We start from the raw sequence: 17,201 nt of genomic DNA on the forward strand, positions 1-17,201 counted from the left end.
TTTTTTTCTCTTTTTAATTCTTCTTTTTAATTTCTTCCATCTTCACAGAAGGGGATTTTCTTCCAATGAATAAAAGTATAAAAATTCTCTTTTCTAAGAAGAGGACAAACCAACAGACAGAATTTTCTCCAGGGCATAAGTTACTAATTAGTTCTGCAAAAATAGCCTATATTAGGAAAAATGATGGATCAGCACAAAGAGGCATTTTAAAACAAGAGATCTACTACTACTGTAAAATAATTGATCTAAAAGTTTTGAGGATGTAATCTTTAAAATGCTTCTGTAAGCTCAGCAATAATTCCAGAAGCTATAAACTTTATACAGGCTTGTTTGAATTAGTTCAATTAATTGCCTGGTTGGGAGACCCTCCAAAACTTGGGGAAGCTCTTGTTTTCATAGATAAGGATCTTCTGGGCATTTTGTTGCCTACATTAAATGATGTTGTCTAGCTGATCTGTGTAATTGGTAGAGCTAAAAGGCTATTCAGTAACATGAAAAAAAATAAATTATAAATGCATGAATGTCACTAGCTAGCCTACATTTTTTTCCCTATTGCCAAAACAGCAGCATTTACAAATGTTTTCTGTAACCATTTTGAAGCTACAGCTGAGTGTGTTTTAATATACCATCAGGTCAACAGCTCTCTTGAAAGAAAAAATCAACCCAGGGCCAAACAGTCAGACGGGCCTAATTAAGTACTTCAGGAGTCAGAGAAGTGCTCAGATAACTACAGCTGACTTGACCCTTTTCTTTGTACTTCACTGGGTTTCTGTATACCTTTGCCACTCTCCTTTGGATTTATGTTTTTATGAATTATTTAAAAAAGGCAACTTCAGATCTACAATTAGTTTTCAAGGAAACAGATGTGAGAAAATAATCACAACTTAAACAGCTTAAAAACGGCTCTGATCTTGACGGAATGCAAAATGCCAGATTTCCAGGACCGCAGAATTCATCACTTGGCAAAAGTGTCATTAATCCCTGCCTGCTTTCTGGCCTTTTCTTACAGTGCTCTGTCAAATGTCACAGATCACCTGGAAATCAAAAAGTCATGACAGAGCTGGGGTTTCTTTCTTTAATGGTGGGGGGGACAGGAGGGGGAGTGAACTGTTTCCGTTTTAAGAAAAAAGAAAAAAAGGAAAAAAAAAAAACCTATGAAAAAAGATAAAACAAAGATAATCCATGTAAGCATGTTTTAGCTTTGTATAATACTGCACTATGTTGTGATGTGAAAAACATGATAAAGCATTTTGTCATGCTGGGGGTTTAATATTTGTTTTCTGCTGCGTATTTAACAAATACAAGACTGGTTAAATGGGGAAAATTGAGTTCTTTTGTCACCTCCATTGGTATCCTCAATGACCCAAGATTCATGAGCTGATTTCCGCTTTTCCTCCTGAAAAGATTTTACCTGTTACCTTAAGAGAAGTCCTGCAATGTTTGAAGATGCATCCTGCAGCTTTTCTTTAGGCAGATTGCTGAAGGCTTTCTCCCAGTATCGTGAGCATCACTGGGCAGCCTTCCATCACTCCCAGCAAATGTGCAACCCAGCCTAACCCACTTGGCACAGTAACACTTTGAAGTCTCATTCAGGGACACTTGGACTTCAAAGTATATATAAAGAAAAAAGCCAGTCCCATGTACAAGGAGAGATGTACTGATGGAAATGAAAGCTGTAGCCACTGGCACCACATGGAGAGGCACAAAATGTCTGAGATTTAAAAATCTGGGGAGACTACAAACTAAATAATTTCAAAAACTTTGTTTAATTTATTTTATTCTTTTCTTGTAGAGAGACCAGGCCTCCACGGCTATTTTTAAGATGCAGATCAAAGAGTGTGAGGTTAAATGAACATACTTGATCTAATGATTCGCTGCGTGAGCAGAATTGACACATTTTGTCCCTGTGTTTATCTTTCATTCTTTGCATTTCACCCTGATTACTTGTCTTTAAAGTGCATACATTATGATCCATGATACTGGTGAGTTTAGGAGAGCTACAGACATCTCCAGCTTTTGTAGGATCTCACGTAACTGGAAACAAAGCATTTCAGGGCAAGTCTGCAAAGCCTGATTCCATATTCAAAATTATAACAGAGGTGTATTTGCTAGAATGTTCTGACTTTTGTTATGATTCTTTATCTTAAATGATGGAGAGTCATTTCCATCTTAAATGATGGACACGAACTCTTGTTTCAAGCAAATTCTAGGCGGATCTTCATGGCTTTGTATAAATGTAAGTCTTAGCTCTAAATACAACTTAGAATTGCATACACCTATGCAGCAATACAGTTACCTCAGCAAACCTCTTTACCTTGGCTAAGGACACTACAAAAATGCATAATACTGACTTACAATTATTCATATGTAATTGTCTCTGTTATCAAACTTTCTACAATTTTGTATGTTCATTACTGGATCCAACATTTTCCTGAGCAGGAAATATCTTTTTGTATGCAAATATCACTTAAATTTTGATAAGAACTAGCTTCATTGATATATTTTTGGGACAATAGCTGAAAGAATTGTTCATCTTTATGTGACTAAGAACAATTTTGAAAGTCTAATGAAAGGGATGTGTTATTTAAACATCTTTTCAGTATTTTGTTTGCTACCCTACTTAATTAATTGTTAGTTATGCAAATTCCATTCTGTACTTACAGGAATTTTTTTCCCACTAAAATTTAATTCAAAAAAATACCTACCATTATTGTTTTATTCTCTGCTGGCTAGACCATTTAGATTATACCCCATTAATTTATAAACACATGGATTGTCACAGCCTACACTAAATAAATTTCAAACACTGTGAAAGAAAAATACAGCTTACAACTAGAGGTCTTTATCCTAATTAGCATAACTAAGCATAAAAAAAATAAATTATTAGAGAGTAAAACGTGAAAAATAATTGAAAACAATGGCTATGTTTTAGCACTGTACAAATCAGATCAATGGTTTGTCTTGCATCATTAAGGTCCAGAGAAGAAGGATGGTAAATAAATGGGAAATAAGTATTGCAAAGATGTGTTTTGGGAACTTACATCGAGAGTCTGCAACCCAAATTACCCAAGTGGATTTAAATATTTGAGTTTTATTTAGATCTCCTGCCTATATTGGCTAGGAGGAGAGTTAATAACAATCCATTCATGCAGTCCTTACACATAAGAGTAGGCAGCACCACTAGACAGCAATGTGGAAGTCAATTAGTGGTAACATGCACAGGTACTGTGTTTCCCCAGGGGTTCCTAACATCTCAAAATGCAGCAATGAGAGCTGAGAAAGGTGATCAAGACCGACAGAAGAACTTTCTTAACTGATTGGTTGATATAAGCATAATAATAACTAGGATTTGAGGAGCCTGGCAGCATGAAAACAAAAGGAACTCAAGAGAAAGAAAGGTTAGGTCTGGTCTGGCTCCCATTTGAAATGATGCATAAAGTATCTCTCTTGCCTTAGAATCCTCTCGACTGAAATCAGAAAAAAGTGCATTTGTCCCTAAGACATTTTCCAAATAATTCAGCTTAGAATTTCTGCTTTGGGAACAAAATCTGTACCTCATTCTACCGTGTCTTAGGATCACTTACCAGAACAAATAGTTGAGGCCGATGTGATTTTTTTTTTTTTAAGTAATTTGCCTCTGCGAGAAAAAATGCATTTATTTCTAGGAAAAAACACAGCATCTGTTCTTCCCTGCTGCTTCTACAAAACAATACTTGTTATTAGAGAATAGCTATGGAAAATTAGGCAGCTAAAATGGAATTTACCCAACTTGGAATCTGAGGAGAGGAAGCTCAAATGCAATTTACTCGACTTGGAATTTGAGGAGAAATGTATATTTAACATTTGTCCGGCGGATTAGCACAGCAGGACTGTCGCGTTATTCAGAGCCACGCCAAGTTCTTCCAGTTTAGTTGACTTGAATACAAGAAACAGATGTTGGGGATGTTGGGGCAACGTTCAGCTCTGCAAACTTCCGCGACCGAGAAAATAAATACTCCATCTCTCCATCCCTCGGCCGAGACAAAACGCCTTACACTGTCTGTCTGTCACGGTGTGGGAAGGCATTCAGTGGGAAGCGGTCGCTGACGGTCGTTTCCGAGCAGGAGGAAGGGAGAGCAGGGCCGGTTTCGGGCCCGGACAGGGCCGGGCCGGGCCGGGCCGGGCCGGCGGCAGCGGAGCCGCCAGCAGGTGGCGCGGTGCCTGCGCGGATTGAGCTGCCCGAGCAGGCCTCTGAGGCGGCGGGCGCGCTCTCTCCTTAATTTCCTGCTCGGAGCTTAGTCATTTCTATTTTTCGTCGCAGAGCAAAATAATCAGCATTGTCTTTCATCGTTAATTGAGCCACGCTGCCTTTCAGTCATTATGGACCTGATCCTGGGCCTCTGGAGTCAGCAGGAATTTTGCACAGCTGTCCCAAGGTGGTTAGGTGCAGTCTTAGAGTCACATCGTACTAATCTATTTTACTTTGTACGCTTCAAATTCGGGACTGTTTTGTGAGGGAACTGCCAAGCTATTTATGTTATGTTATGCTATGTTATGTTGTTGATCTAAGAGGGCTCACTTGGGGGTAATAAGGCTGTTACCTTTTGTCAGTCTCATGTATTCCCAGAAAATTTAAGGACTGATTCCTGAAATCTGTCATCAGTTACATTCACATTTTTCCCTTTTCTCTCCCTGCAATGACTAGGGTGTAAAAAGTTACATTTGTAGTTCTTTCTTCTCTTACCTTTGGAATTTTACGTAAAGTATGCTGTTTAAAAACAAATCAAGCTGAGTGTTCAATGGCCCACTCTATTTCCTACAGAAACAGGGATCTTTTAATTTGCTCTTAAATTGCCTTTCAATGAAATATTACCTTTATGTAAGAGGAGTATAGTGCAGGGAATGGCTACTTCATTTTGTCTCTGAATTTGATTTCTTTAACTGCACTTAAGTAATTTGATAAGCCTGTATGCTTTAGCATAGACCATCTAAAAGGAAAGAAAATGCAATGTGATAATGCATTTACAGAGTTAATCTACAACAAGAGGACTGTGGATCATTCCTCTAGATTTTTCTCTTTTTTTATTTTCTTTTTTTTTTTTTTTTTGTAAATCCATTAGAAGATTTACAGGAAGAACTCTTTGAGTGTCACCATTTTAATTTAATAATTGTGTCTCTAGATCAACAAGAGACACTTCTGTGCCTTTCACTGATGCTTTCTGCCCTGGCTGTTGGCATAGCCCAGGTCTGCCTGAAAGAAGACAGGTTCTCACACCTGTGGGGACAGGGGAAAGGCGGCACAAGGGGCAGACAGCAGAGGAAGCTCAGGGACCCAGCATTTCTATGTAGCCTCCTTGACTTTACTAAGAGCTGCACAGAAGAACTGCTGCTGGAGGACTTCCCTGCACTGAGTTCAGCATGGAGCCAAAATCTGCCAAGGAAAGGCCTTTAAATGTAGGAAATAATTGTAATTCATTATCAGTATTCATAACAATGGGAAAAAGTTACCCAAGAGTTTTGTAGTAATGTCTGTCTTGCTTTTTCTTTGCTTGGCTAGCAGGTACCAGAGGCAGTAGTCACCAGTACTGTCATTTATTTTCTGTACGGACTGGATGCAGACCTAGCACACAGTAATCACAGAAATTAACCAAGCAGAGAGTACTTGAAAGGGCTTACACTGGAAATCCAAACCACATTTCACTAGTTCTTGAACTGCCCTGAACCTTCCAGTTTTGTGTAGAAACATGGGAGAGTGAAGTCCCCTTTTAAACTGCCCCCCCAAACTATTTAAATAGATGTTTCTAAGAATTTCTGGTATTGACTTTCTTTCCTTCAGTTTTTTGTCAAAATAGAGAGGGATAAATAAAAAAATTAGAGATTTTGTCAGCATTTTTTTTTTCTTCCACTGAACTAAAAGCGCATGGCCTAATTTTAAATTTAAATGTTGAAATTTTAGGTAATATAACCATCAAAACAGCTGGCAGCTACATATATGCTGTATATTACCCACTCTGCTAATAGAGTGCTGAAAGACAGTGAAAAATTTGTTTTATTCTTCAGATAGCCTCAAAGGCAAAATTTAACCTTGGAAAATAGCAGATAAAACACAGGTGATTTACATTAGATCTTAGATCAGATTGAAGTACTCAACAGAGCCAACAGTGTGCCCAGCTGGCCAAGAAGGTCAGTGTTATCCTGGCCTGTATCAGGAGTAGCGTGGCCAGCAGGGCCAGGGCAGGGATTGTCCCCCTGTACTCGGCACTGCTGAGGCCACAGCTCAAGTGCTGTGTCCAGTTGTGGGCCCCTCACTGCAAGAAGGACATTGGGGTGCTGGAGAGTGCTCAGAGAAGGGCGATGGAGCTGGTGGAGGGTCTGGAGCACAAGTCCTTTGAGAGCAGCTGAGGGAGTTGGGGGGGTTTAGCCTGGAGAGGAGGAGGCTCATTAGGAACCTTATCAGTCTCTACAGCTCCCTGATAGGAGGTTGTTGTGACGTGAGGGTCAGTCTCTTCTCCCTCGTAACAAGCAATAGGACAAGAGGAAGTGATCTCAAGTTGGACCAGTGGAGGTTTTAACTGGGTATTACGAAAAGTATTTCACTGAAATACTTTGTCAAAGATTGGAACAGACTGACCTGGGAAGTCACCATCCCAGGTGGTATTTAAAGGTGTATTTGGGGCCCTTGGGGACATGATTTAGTGGTGCATTTGGCAGTGCTGGGTTAACAGCTGGATTCACCCTAAATGTCATTTAAAACATAAATGATTCTATGGCTCTGTGATAGAATGACTTAAAAAAGTTGTCTTGCAAAATTATGCTACACACCTATTTTCACAATTACTGGCTCTATTAGAGACCTAAGAAAGGAAAAGTTAAATAAAACTTCATTGTAAATTCAAAATAAACAGTCTGAAATTCTTATTTTGAAATTGCAATGCTTGCCATATGAGCTCTTTAGGAAAAAAAAAAAAAAGCATGAGTATCTACATCAAGTAAAAGCCTGAGTTATGCACTTTCAGACTGTTTCACTCAGATTAAGAAAGTCTTACATTTATACCGTGTAAAAGTTTCGCTCTACAGCCTGTTGAGAAGAACTGTTTAAAAGTATGAGGCACTAAGTCAGATATTCAGAAGTCCTTTATCTTCAGCTCTGCTTGGCTTAATTGGAGTAAAGTACCATTTTTTTCCCCTATAATCCCTCAAGCAACTCCATGTGGAAAACATCTCTTGTGCTTTGTGAATAAATCTTGAGGGTTCATACTGTGAAGTGGAAGCAATTGGACATTTTTTATTTAAAAAAAGGAGTGAAAAAACCTCTATATAAGAAACCAGATTAACTAAATTAAGCTGGGTAATGAACTGAGCTGTCTTTCCTGTCTCTGTCTCTTGGACAACTCAGGTTCCTACCTTTTATTTTAATACAAAATTCAAACTGCTCACTGAAATTATTGGACAAGAATTTCTGTGAAATACATAGGCTTAAGTTAAATGGGTTTTTAAAAATGTTGCAATGAATAAATATCAGGACTGCCAATGTCTCACAGTAGCATCTCCAAATTCTCTGCAATCCCTGTTAAACACAAACTTCTGACCACCTAGATGCTGTTTGGTCTTATTCCTGGAAAATGAACTAGATTTTACAGTTAATAAGGTATTGAATATTACTGACATGTCTCTTTCTTCTCATTACCCTACCATTTGTGTCAGATTACTAGCATGAGAGGGATGACAACCTTGATAGCTGATAAAGTTTTCTTTAATATCAGATGCTGGATTAAGTGTGACAAGGAAGAAATAATTTTTTAAAATACTATTTTACCATTTCTTTTTAACTTAAGATGCTTAGGCAAGATCCCAATGCATTACAAAGTTAAACTAATTTAAGCCTTATAGATCAGCAAATCCTCTTCATGACAGTGCCTCCTTAAAGCTGGCTGACCATTATTTCCAGCTGTGTTCTCCATTTGTTTGCAAACTAGAACTTTTATTTTGATTGTAACAATGCACTGTGCAATTAGTATAATCTCATAATTCCAGGGTGAGTTAACACAATTTAACTGAATTAAAAATAAAATCAATACAGAAAATAATTGCTCCTTGTAAATGCATAGTTGTCAAACAACTTGCTTTTAGAAATCTGGAGTTAAAACATTATGCCCATTACAAAATTATTGAGCTATGATGAGCCAGTGAAATAATGATTGTCATACAGCAGGGCAAGTCTTGTCCCTGGACCAGCCCCAAACCAGCTCTCAACAGAGATGTGTTTTCTCTTCCACTTACCACCTCTAAAGCCAAATCTGAAGACAGGAGCGTCCTTAGCCAGTTGCTGCTGCTGGGACAAAAGATGCAGGAAGTCACTTGAATAACTCAGCCCAAAGCCAGCTAGAAATCCCCTGCCCGTGGCACATGGCTGAGTGAGCAGACTGCCACATGCCACAGACGCTGGCATTCCTGAGCAGTTTTCAAGGTTACCGCGTATCAAGTGCATTGCAGAAGTCAAGTCAGGAGGTACCAAAAGCACAGATCCTCTGGGACTGCTCATCAAGATAGGAAAGTTCCTATTATCTGGCTGCCTGGGGCAACCAAAACCCCACTTAATTACTGCCCTTCAGACAAGGTGGAGACCTGCATTTAAAAACTGTATGTGCACTGATTGAGCAGCACATAAAGCTGAAACGGAAAACTGGCTCACTGCCTCCGAGTTTCCAAGTACGTGTCCTCGAAGAGAAGAAAACTATCAGGGGAGGCTGCCATCCTGCCTGCTTTTTTTTTTCCTAAATTTGTCTTCTTGACACAGACAGTCAGTCACCACTGAGATTCCATTTCAGAAAGTGGGGATATGGCTGGCTCCCCAAAATGTGAGCCATTCATATCTTCCTCTCCAAGAACAAATCTCTGGTCCATAATGTTTTTGAACAAGGAAAAAAACTTTTTTTTCTCCTAAGCCATTATAGCTGTGTCTGTATGACTTATCTGGATGACTAGGCAAAATATTCCATTCTGGCACTAGACAGCCTGTGCTTCCCTTAGCTAAAGGAACTATAATGTGAAGTCACAGCATCTTGTCAGTCAATCAGGAATGCCAAGTTATTTTCAGTACAGCAACAGTACTATTTGTAAGGAATATTAATTTTGATCTGTATATGTGCCTTATAGTCAATAGCCCAAACGTCTTTTTCAAGTTAAAACAAAATATCAGTTTTCAGAATGCGCTTGTACACAACAAACTAAAAGCTTATTTTAGTACTGAGGTACTCACTGACTGTGTAATTTCCCATATTGCTGCTTCTTCATAGATGAATCAATTGATGACAAAAAAGAAAAATCAAGATGATTCTAAGATCCCTGTCATGGTGTTTTGCTTCCCAGACCCCTGCACCTCCATTGCGGACTGCAGAAAGTATGGAGGTATGGATACAGCTCTGCAAGTTAACAGGTTAAGAACAAACTCATACACAAAAAAATTCTCATCTGACGACATCTGACATCTGTTCTTTATTACTTTGTCCCATTAGGATAATAAAACCATATTCGGATTTGGTGCTTAGTAATCACCTACCTGTATGCCTCCTCAACCCCAAGACTCCTGGTTAAAACAGTATTAGTTTCCAAAAGTCAGGGTTTGATCTGAGTTGTACAGGGGTCCAATTATCTAGTGTAGACTGACACAAAAGCTCTTCATCCTCAAAGCTGCAGCTATGAGCCTTAGTGTCTTGCTCTGGGCATGTGGGGTTGTATGTAATGATGGCAATTGGTAATGCTGGATTTTGAAACTTGAGTGACACCACTATGAATCTGGAAAGCAAAAAAAAAAAAAAAAAAAAAAAGGAGAAAAGGCATCCATCAAGGTACAGCATGGTTACACTGTCCACTTCCTCTTTGTTAATTTAGAGACTGTCTTAAATTATTAAAGTTAATATCTCTTTTCTCTTATGAAACAATGACTTTTGTGTAATACTGCTGACTTCCACATTAACATTTTTGGCTGTTCACAGTTGGTTTTAAGAGGCTTTGACTGAGACAAAATATATAAGAAGATAATCATCAGACAAAACTGTCTTTTTCCATGGAAGATAAGTGTTCAAACATGTACAACAGATATATAAATTAATTTTGGAAACATAAATTTTGATGTGCAATTCCACCTGATATATCCAGAAAACACTTATTATGTATGTGATTCAGACCCCTCACAAATAGAAGTGATGTTTTGGAAGGCATGTTTTGATGTATTATAAAGTGGGATTCACATTTCACATTTTTACAGTGCTTCCAGCATCTGAGACTTGCAAACCAGATTTTCTTGGCCCACAAAAAACAAACATTACCTCCACCTAAATAATTAGTGACATTTGAAAGACAGGATGAGTTGTCAAAACTGCTCTATTCTTTGAGAAGAGCATAGGAAGACATTTATTTACCTCCCAACTACACAGTTAGTTTTCTGTGCAATTTGAGATTTCAGTGATATTGCTTTAGTTATCCCCTACAAACTAGCATTAATTATTCCTCACTCTTCTGATTTAACATTGCTTCTCCACGTGTACCACAAAAAGGACAAGCACAGCGGGATTTTACTCTGTCTCTGTTCCCCCTCTGTAATAAATGCATCTCCTTACTGCATGTGCCTGCTCCTTGATTTAAATGCTGCTTTTCTTCTAAGAGGCACAGGAAAAAAAGTCTAAGATGGTTGGTGATTTCAGCTCAGAATGTGGGCAGGTGAAAGTACATTTTCTGTGCTTAATTCTTTAGACAGCTGGGACAGATGTGCAGGGCAAAGCATGCAGGGTCATTGTGCATAAGAGTTACTTCTATTTAAGCACTTAAACAGACTCTCAAAGGATTCAGCAGTGTACAACTATAATCAGCAGATAGTGCCTATGCTAGACATGTCCAGGCTTTGCATGTTGAATGAACATAGGCTGTTATAAAATCACATCCTCTTCTTTCATCATTCAAAGAGCATCTACTACCACCTCCTTCTGATATCAAAGAAAGTACCAAAGAAGGGCATGGAGAGATCTGATAAGAAAGACACATACAAAAACTAGAAATCTTTATGTTAAGAAATGAAATGAGTGTCTCTGAGAAGAACTTATTCCACATAATACCGCAGCAGAAGAGAAACACTGAGCAGCTTTTCAAAATATGTCAGGTTTTATTTTGCTAAGTGAATATGATAAAGAAAAAGTTACACCAACTGAAAATTTGTGCTCTGAAAGGGGAGATTCCACCTACTGCTTGCACTGACTACATCTGGGACTCATCTCATCAGACATGGGCTGTCTCAAGCCAGACCTCCCAGGACACTGTCCTAAGGGTAAACCTGTGGAACACAGGGTGGGTCTGACATGTAGCTCCTCTCCTCTGAATTACAGAATTGTTATAGTTGGAAAAGACCTCCAAGATCTTCAAGTCCAACCTTTTACCACCATAACAACTATATCACTAAGTGCCACTTCTATGTCATTCATTGAACTCTCTGAGGGAGGGTGACTCCACCACTTCCCCAGGCAGTCCATTCCAATGCTTAAGCACTCTTTCAGTGAAGCAATTCTTCCTAACAGAAACAAACACAACAGCATGCATGAACTGCAGTTTAGGAGTGTGCATTCCTTCCATTGGTGGTGCTTATATGTAGGCATCCACTGTAGGCATCTTTACATTAAATGTATTCAGTAACCCTAGTTTTTCAATCTGGCAAAAATGAGAATTCAGAATTACTGGTTTTAAATTAAAAGTCATTGTGAGGTTAGCTATTTTTTATGAAGAGTGCCATGACTGAATTTGGGCTGATTGTAGCCTTTTTTTTTCAATGCATGGTATATAACAATGTTATAATAAAAGCTAAGATCAAGGCAAGCAAGCCTCAGAAATTAGTTGCAGCTACAGGACACGCAAAAGATATCTAGCAGTCTGACAAAAGATAGGCCATTTATTGTATTTCCCGGAGTTATTGATAACCTTTAACTCATCAATAATGAGTGTGAGAAATGATGTATTCAGAGAACGACTTCTATGTTCTGTTTATGCAATAGTATTTGATGATGAATGTGTTACGAAGAGCAACGTCTGGGCATTCAGAGCTAAGGAAGTTTCTGTGAAGGACTTTGCAGTCACCAGGAGGGACTAATACCATCCTACACATTCTTTTTTTAACAGACTCCCTCCTGGTTAGCTTAAGTTTTGGCTGCCAGTGAGTGACAAATAAACCCCATAGAAATAACCTGAATCTATAGAATTGGATCAGCATAGGAGTTTTCTTTGGAGGAGGTGAAAATATGTTTAGATTTGAAAGACATTTGTGTTCTGATTCTGTCCATTTTTTTCTTCCCTTGTCCTGGCTAATACAGTTGGAACTACAAATAAGAAAAAAATCATCCTGTTAGAAGAGTTTTCTATCATAAAGGACTAGTTGGCTGACCCAAGAAAACCCTCAACCATTCCTTCCAACCCCCAAAACCTTTCCTGGAAGTGAGCTAATTAAAGTACTTGCTTCAGCAGAGCAAAATCACTTCATTTTGATCTTTATAATTTTGACTTTCAAATTATATGTTTCCATAGAATTTCAGACTGCATTTTCCTGAGTGTCTGATTTCCTAGGAAATTATTTAAATTCCATCTTTTCATTTGAATTGGAAAGAGAAAGATAATGAAATATAATAATTCCTTACAGGATAATTCTGTAATTTCAACTATTACTGATCAGTGGCAGGACTTCTTAGGAATTATATCTGGAAGTGTTTTAGGAGAAAAATATATTTGTAGTCAGGGGAAGGTCTAGTAATAATAACATTTATTTAGAATACAGTTTTTAATTGATGAGGAAATAATGATCATAAAATGATTTTTCTCTGCTGCTTTTTATGATCTTGTTTCAAAAGAGCACGTGCAATCATGCTGGGGATCCTCTTGTAGCATTTTAAATTAAGACTATGTAAAATACTTTAAATAAATAAAGTTCCTTCTATCTGAAGTGTTTTCTTATGTTCCAGATAGCATAAACACTATATCATAGAATTCTTTCTGTAAAAATATCCAAGGAAAGAAAACAGCTAACCTAGCAAAACATAAATTAATAGGAAATGAAGCAATATTAGACAAGTGTATAGGGCTATGGAAACAGTCCCACATGACAAGCTGCCTTTAAAAATTAAAATCTGAACACTCCATGAATGTTTCCACAATAGTATCAACAGTCTGTGTGGAAAGGAAAATGTTGTGTCTAGCACTGTGATTTTAATAGAAATAGAGGTGATTTTAATGTTACGGATTGTATATAATCTCATTGTGTCATTATGCACAGATCATTAAGTACTTGAGGACCATGTGCAGTTTGAGGCTCAGGACACTTAAATCTCAGCAGAGAGGAGGAATCTATAACCATCTACTTCTCACAGCTGGCATGCAACAGATGGGATCCTTCAGCTGTGTGTGCTTCCTGTCAGGAAGTCTCTCAGAACTGGAGAACTGGGTGGTTTGATTTCATAAGGAGCACAACACTTGTCCTCGGACCAAGGTATTGTGCCTACAACCCATCACAGAAAGCCTTGAGAAAGAGCTGCACCCCCAGGCACTGTTATTCCTGAGGGGGAAACTTATTTTTCAGTTTTTAAAAAAGTAAGATTAGGTTCTTTTCACAATATTTAGTGCCTTGAAGTAAAGAAACGGTGGGAAAAGATTTCACAGTTCTGAAATAGTAGGAATGAGGGAGCTAAGAAATTACAAAAAACAAAAACTGCAGAACATTCCTAATTTCTGTACCCTCCTTAAAAAGTGAAAATCTCTTTTGTCTGAATTTTGAGAACCAGTGCCATCTTTGCTTATTTCTTCCAAAGAATCTCACATAGAATTAAAAATAAATGGAAAGTTAGAAAAAAAATGGAGCCCTAAAATCCCAATGATTACAAATCACTAAAGGATTAAAATGACTTTCCTCTATTGTGGCTTGCAGCCTAGAAACAGGATATATAGTAAGTGCTGCTACTGTTAGCTAATGGAGATTCTGCTTTAGCTCAAGCGGTAGCGCTGTTGCTTTGGGATAGGAAGGTTGTGATGTCTTGCCTAAAGGGATATAAGTGTTGCAATTCAGGTCCCAAATGAGAAAAATTCTTCACATTGGTGCCCAATTAGTGATCTGATTCCTGGTGTTAAGTCTAATGCAATTTAGCACGCACCTGCTGAATAGCCTGCATGCCAAATACCGACCCCACTGCTCTGGCTCTTTGTCTTTGTTCACAGAGTTTAATGTTTTGTTGCAGGGTAGGGAGCAAAGCATAGGAGAAAGGGGTTTTTGAGAACATTTGTGAGAACAAAATCTGCAGATTTGCTTCAGCAGTATTTCAGAGCTGCTCACGTTTGCTTTGCCGCAAAAGGATGTGGATATTCACCGAGTGCATGACCTAGGAATATAAAACTTATACTAACAACCAGGCAATATCTTACTGTCCCACGTGGTGATAATCTGACCTATTGACCTAAAAGATGCCAAAAGAGACAGTTCCTGCCCTGACTTTATGGTCTGAAATATAGAGAAGACAGGACCCTGCAGACACGCTAGCCTATCTTCTTTTATTCCTATGATTCTGTATTTCTTGTGGTCACTGCAGAATGCAAAGTTTGGAAATAATTTAAATGAGATCTGAACACAGGCTTTTACCAACATGTAAGCTTGTAGTGAGTTGACATGGTTTCCTAAGGGTAGCCACAATTAATTTATTTAGATTAAAATAATTAAAAAGATGCCTGTCTAAGGATCTGAACTCCCTCACATACCATTAATAATACAATAAAATCCCAGAAGAATGAAAATAATCACACCAACAGGAACCCAGCCAAATAGCATCCTACAGAGACTCCTTTCCAACCTTTTATCATTGTGGGAAGTATACCTTCAGCCCTGTTAAAGAATGCTATTAAACAGGTGTGATTTGGAGATAACTCTGGAGTTCTTTTGTGCCAAAAAGGACGCTGAAGTGTTAGAGTCTTAGGGACACCCTGAAAGTACCCAATTGCCCCTCCATGGTGGAATAAGTGGGAAATCAATTCAGGCATCAACTGCTGACCAGAGGCAGCAACCCTAGTAAACACAGAAAAAATAAAAAATAAAAAAAAATAAAATAAAAAACCCATCATATTCGGGATAATTTTCAGTACTAAAGGCTTGGCAATTTTTAATGTGTTAAGCTATGGAGGACTGTGCAATTCCAAAGTCCTGGTACAATATTTTTAGTGAGAAGTTTTACCCAGAAATCTAACTGCTACATTTTGTCTCCAAAGCTGCCTTATCTTTAGCTTTCGTGCAACTTCAGTGTAATAATACAGTCTAAACCAGGCAGCAGCAAAAGCTCTCAGAGCATCCAAAGCTTGGTTAATAATTTCCAGAGTATCAGTCTAAAGGAAAAGCTGCAGTCTCTTAGCCAGTCACAGCTGACAAGAAGGATTGGCAAATTGTGTATACAAAATGATTTTCAAAAATTGATGGAGGATCCAACCAATCACTTAATTTTGTATTCTAAATGGAAGCAAAGGCACACCAAGTTCTTGTAAAGATTCTAATAGTTCTTTGCCTCTTCTTGAGTGCACCATCATTATTTACATCTTGCCCGATTTGGCAAGCTCTTGGTGGTAGCTCCTTTTTTCCCAAGGCACCATTCTAGATGTTTGCTCACATAATCCAGATTAGGAAGAAATCAAATATCCTGTGTTTCTAAGCAAAATTATGGAGTATAGCAAAATATCCAAGTGGCTTATGAGATAGGCACCAGTTTAAAATTAAGAACATACACATTTATATGGTCTTTTAGTAATAATTGCTTTATGAGAACAGATCTGAGTTAAAATTGGAGCATACACTGCATTGATCAAAGCCTGTCCTCCTGGTTTAGGAACTCTAATATCTGGTCCTGCAAAAGGAATTTCAGGTTGGAAATGGAAGTCTAGTAGTGCTAGCTCTGGTCCAGCAACCTGGATGGCTCTGTGGCAGTTTCTTCCTTGTCTGCAGTAGTTTAGGCTGAAGTTTCAGATTCCACTCAGAAGACAAATGCACTCCAGTTAGTTGCCTAAAAAGGAGCAAAAGTCTCAGAGCTCCTGATAGCTCTTGCCATTCCAGCAAGTAACACTAAGGTTTGGGTCAACAGCAATTTAAAGTGGAAAAGATGAATATTTTCAGTAGCAGCTATTTTAACAAGTTACTAATGGACTTGTGAAATTGTGAAACAATGGAAGTCTTCATTGCCTTCCTGGAAGATATTTTTAATCAATGGAATTTGGATCGGCTGTGTAAAATACATGAAGCTGAGATATGAAAGAATTCAGAGTAGATTATTTTAGTTATTTAAAGGATTTTTTTGTGATCTTTAAATCCATGAAGAATGGGGATATATTGTCTCACAATCTAATGTCTATGACCTAATTAATAAAATCTTTGATTTTAGGTGACATTCTCACATGGCCCTATGTAACCTACACCTGTGTATTCTTTTTTGAACATCAGTCAGTAGGACTCAAAACTGGTGAAAACACTGACTCTTCGTGCCACAGCTGAGAAATGTGGTTGTGCTTTCATAAGTAAAGCAAATACTATCTGCAGCCCACCCCCTGCAATACAACTAGGAGAAATGGGTTTGCTAGCACTTTTACAGGCCCGTTGGTTTCCATACAGCAAAATGTTAATTAGCTGCGCAAAATTCCACACACTAGCTCCGAGAAAGAGCAACTTTTTCTTTTAATTTCTGGCCATCTTTTGATGAGCCACCCAGTACTGACTCAGCGGTGCTGGACCTTCACTGGGGGCCCAGAACTCTGCAGCTGCTCTAGCTCTGCATTTGCCTAGAGCAATGTGCCAGCTGTCTCTGACTGTATTCCACCACAGTAATGCGAACAACTGGAAGCAATAATGTGTCTCCCCATTTGCCTAACAATACCAACATGAACAATAATTCAGAAGACCGAAGATTTGTGCTGTAATTTAATAAACCCCATGCACATTTCTACAATTGAGTATCACATCTGTGCAATGGATCCTAGAAGTGTAATATTCTTTTATAAGGGACCATTAACCAATCTTAAGTTTATAGGTTTCCTTAAATCTTTTTCATCAGCTGTTAAACTACAGTAAAGAGAAAATTGCCTCTTATGAGACAAGGGATAGTAAAATACAAAGACTGTGATTAAACGTCAATCAATTAAGGATTATAATATAATAAAAATGCTGACTGATG

At 38.3% G+C, this 17,201-nt stretch overlaps 2 long non-coding RNA genes across 6 annotated transcripts in view; one reads left to right on the forward strand and one right to left on the reverse strand.

Moving 5' to 3' along the window:
• The window catches only part of LOC111926283 (uncharacterized), a 66,924-nt gene extending 62,741 nt beyond the window's left edge, over nucleotides 1-4,183 (reverse strand). For 2 of the 3 annotated variants that reach the window (XR_015284517.1, XR_002862828.2), the window contains exon 1: nucleotides 4,037-4,183. This is a non-coding gene — a long non-coding RNA (uncharacterized LOC111926283). The remainder of the gene's footprint in view (nucleotides 1-4,036) is intronic. The other variant, XR_015284518.1, reaches the window with a different exon arrangement.
• A 21-nt stretch (nucleotides 4,184-4,204) lies between these two features.
• The window catches only part of LOC111926885 (uncharacterized), a 68,431-nt gene continuing 55,434 nt past the window's right edge, over nucleotides 4,205-17,201 (forward strand). The window contains exons 1-3 of one of the 3 annotated variants that reach the window (XR_002863260.2): nucleotides 4,217-4,415; nucleotides 9,276-9,387; nucleotides 13,286-13,842. This is a non-coding gene — a long non-coding RNA (uncharacterized LOC111926885). Of the gene's footprint in view, nucleotides 4,416-9,275; nucleotides 9,388-13,285; nucleotides 13,843-17,201 lie in introns of those variants that run through there. The other 2 variants (XR_015284520.1, XR_015284521.1) reach the window with 2 other exon arrangements.

The sequence above is a fragment of the Cyanistes caeruleus genome, chromosome 3 (assembly GCF_971803275.1).
Source record: "Cyanistes caeruleus chromosome 3, bCyaCae1.hap1.1, whole genome shotgun sequence".
In the NCBI taxonomy this organism is placed as follows: domain Eukaryota; kingdom Metazoa; phylum Chordata; class Aves; order Passeriformes; family Paridae; genus Cyanistes; species Cyanistes caeruleus.